At 40.0% G+C, this 3,646-nt stretch overlaps 1 pseudogene; it reads left to right on the forward strand.

Moving 5' to 3' along the window:
* The first annotated feature begins 1,773 nt into the window (after positions 1–1,773).
* LOC149029357 (ethylene-responsive transcription factor 1A pseudogene) lies at positions 1,774–3,203 on the forward strand (annotated as a pseudogene).
* Positions 3,204–3,646: the final 443 nt, after the last annotated feature.

A 3,646-nucleotide genomic window follows, 5' to 3' on the forward strand; every position in this document is an offset into this window, starting at 1 on the left:
AAAGGATAAATATGTCTTTTTCTTTTCTGGTAGCATATGACTTTTTTTTTTTTAATTAAAAACAAGAGGAAATATTCGATCATCAGCTTGTTTGGAGCAAAAAACTACCTCTCCCGTTGGTAGAAGTGTAGTACCACTAGTCTTACTTGCTAAGTAGGTGAAAAGAATCCAAAAGTGTTGGGAACTTATAATTACAGATGGAACATTAAACAGTTTACTTTTAGAGGTTTTATTTATTGTTTTTTTAAATCAAAAAATAACTTATATTAAACTCTCTAGACTAATGCACTAGTGTTTACAAAATAAAGCGAAGACTGTCACCAAACACGATTAAACTAAAATTTCTTTGAGCCACAGGCTAAGAAATCAGCAAGAGAGTTACAAGATCTATAGACAAAGCGAAAAGTTACATAATCTAAGCTAGCAGAGAGCCTCAAAATTTTCTGGACTAAGCCATGACTTGGCCAGTTTAGAGGTTGGACTTGAACATTTAAGGCCTTTATGGCTATGAGGCAATCTGAGAAGATTACAATCTATTTAATACGCAAATTACTAATAACTAATATAGCTTCTCTAATTGATTCTAATTCTGCTGCAAGCGCTGAAAAACCAAACCCAAAAGTAGCCTTTGCAAGAACAAAATATCCTATAGGACTCCAAACAATGTTGCTCTTCCGAGAATTCCTTGAAGATTTGTCCCACGAAGCATTTGAGAAAATCTTGAAATATGTCTGAGGTGGTGAAAGATTTGCATCTAAAGCACTAAAGTTGTATGCTGAGACGTCCACGCTATCAATTAGACCCTGGAGAGAAGTATGCTCTTACACCCACTGAACTTCACTGAGTAACCCATTTATCCAAGTCATTGTATTAGAAAGTGGAGCACTCTTACCACTAAATAGAAATTCATTTCTTGCATACCAAATAACCGAACAAAATATACTATTAATCGTATGCACATGTTCATAATAACTAGAATCTCCAAATTTTGCATCAAAAAAATTCAACCAATCATGAATAGAACTACTTACAAATTTATCAGTATCAATTCTAAGAGAGAAATTTACCAAAAAAAAAAAAAAAGAAAATTCTAAAAGAGAAGTTGTCCAACAAAGTTTTGCAAACTCATGCATGAATAGTAATTTTCATGTGTGACTTAAAATGAATAGTACTACTTTTAGCGGGTTAAAAAAATGAGGAAGTGTCTCCATTTACTTTACCGGGTTTTCGTCTACTGCCAGCGACATCTGATGCAATTGGTAAATTAGGGTAGGAAATTAAGAGAGACAGCAATTGTGGGACCCACAGCCTTGTCGTCTGCGATCGTTATCCAAATGAAACTTTGAAGTTCTTATCCGAACCATCTTAGATATTCATTTCTTTTTTGGGAACAACCATATGAATTTTAAAATGTTCTTTTTTTGTGGCGGGGGAGCACGGCCTACCTGTACACTGCCGTGTTTGGAAATATCTTTCCCTAGCTTTCTTCTCTGTCGGACTGTCGCTTCTACATCCCAACACCAAACCAAACCACTTGCATTCTATGTGGACCATCATCGTGACATGTACTCCACCTAATCGTTCCCCCTTAACACAAAAAAAGGAAAAAAAAAGAATCGAATCTGGGATCAGAAAATTGAATCTTCGGCAAATTTGATGGGTCACCTGAAACCGAAGCGGTATCCATCCCTCTCATGATCAGCACGTTGGTTATGCTCACAGAAACCAAGTCGTGAGTGGTTTCCAAAATATATAAAAAAAACAACGACGAAACCAAGTAGGCAACACAGCTTGGAATCTCATCCACTGCCATGCATGTTAAATCCCCAACTCTTCCACTTGGAGTTGACAGCAAATCCCAAAGTAGTAAAGAAAGGCACAGATGCATCATGCATGCACTGTTCTGCCCTATATAAAGCCAGCCAACTTGTATTGTTTAGTAAAGTAATTCTAGTTTGCTCTAATTGAATCGTTCAGACAGAGATGTTGGGGCTTACATACCCAGGTTCTGATTTTGCTTTTCTTGAATCTATTCGAAGGCGTTTACTTGATGAACCGGTACCATTGGAGACTCGTTCAAATAGCAACTCTTGTGATGCTCCTGTGTATTGCAGGTGTTCAAGTTTCAGCAATCTTCTCCCTTGCGTGACGACAGATGACTGGGGAGATCTGCCGTTAAATGTCCATGATTCCGAGGATATGGTCGTCTACGGTGTTCTACACGATGCCGTTAGTGTTGGATGGAATCCGTCACTCTCTCAAGAGTCGTCATCAAAGGATGCCAACAGCATCAGTAGTAGTTCAGTTAGTGATTTGACGGCGGTTCAAGTCAAACCAGAGCTCCAGGAAACGACGATGGCAACAGCTTCACCAGCATCGCCGGAGGATTTAAGAACGTCGATGGCTCCTGCGAAGCATTACAGAGGTGTAAGACGACGTCCGTGGGGTAAATTTGCTGCGGAGATCAGAGATCCGGCGAAGAAGGGCGCAAGAGTCTGGCTTGGGACATTTGAGACGGGTGAAGATGCTGCAAGAGCTTACGATCGAGCTGCTTATAGGATTCGTGGGTCACGAGCTCTGCTAAATTTTCCGCTTCGTCTAGTTACCTCACCTGATTCCTCTCAGTCTTATATAACCTTGAAGGATGTTTCTTTGGAACTTTCTTCGTTTTCATCCCCTTCGTCTTTGATAACTGATCACAGACCTGCTTCCAAGAGGAGAAGAAAGAAGTCTCATTGATGCTTCTCGGCTAGCAGCTCAAGCTAGCATAGAGCAGACCTAAGCGGTGGTGTTTAAGGTTGGGAATCAGATGCGGCCACTTTTGATTGATGTGGAGACCAGCTTCTGATTAGTTTGGTAGCGAGAGAAAGAGAAAGCTGGGGCTGGGATTTCGGAAGGAGAATCAGAAAAATCGTTCTTCCACTACTTTGGGAGCAAAGTAGACAAAAAGATTGACTGGGGGAGGAGGACCCGGTTTGGGGCGTGTGCGAGAGAGAGAGGGAGAGGGAGAGAGAATGAATGGATGTGAAAGTGTACATTTTTGTTAATAGCACAAAAGGACCACTTTCCGATCTCTGGTTTTTGGCTGACGGCCCAAAATGACTCATTAAATCAGTTATATTATATTTGAAGGTACCAGCTACTTGGGGAATGGTAGTTGGGGAATGGTAGTAATTTTAGAATTAATATGTACGGTAATCGTCTGCGGCCAACATCTTAGCGGCCATCCAGAGCCTGGATGACCGCCACGTGTCAACGGCTGAAATCTCAGCCGCTGGCACTTTATTTGTGAATTTTCAAACAATGAGTAAGATATCACGGGCTGAATGTGGTTCATTATTTCTTTAATTTTTCAAAATAAAATAAAATAAAAAATTTAATAATATGTTATAATCAATAAGCATCTTCTCCGGTCGATAGTAACTGGAATTCCTGCTTCATGAACTCAAATGTCAAGGCCCTACCCCTTCTGAAATACATGGCTCAAGATGGGGATGTATCTATATTGAGTATCAATGCAGTGACACAGGGAATAAATGGACGTAGAGTATGCCTATCAGAAGATGCTAATCAATTGGAATCAAGAATTCAGATGTCCAGGAAATCAGCATAAAGTTGGACTGGCTAGTCCGATGTGGATACTGAA

This window comes from Hakea prostrata, chromosome 1 (assembly GCF_041222555.1).
Source record: "Hakea prostrata isolate BN-2017 chromosome 1, UWA_Hpros_2, whole genome shotgun sequence".
Lineage (NCBI taxonomy): Eukaryota > Viridiplantae > Streptophyta > Magnoliopsida > Proteales > Proteaceae > Hakea > Hakea prostrata.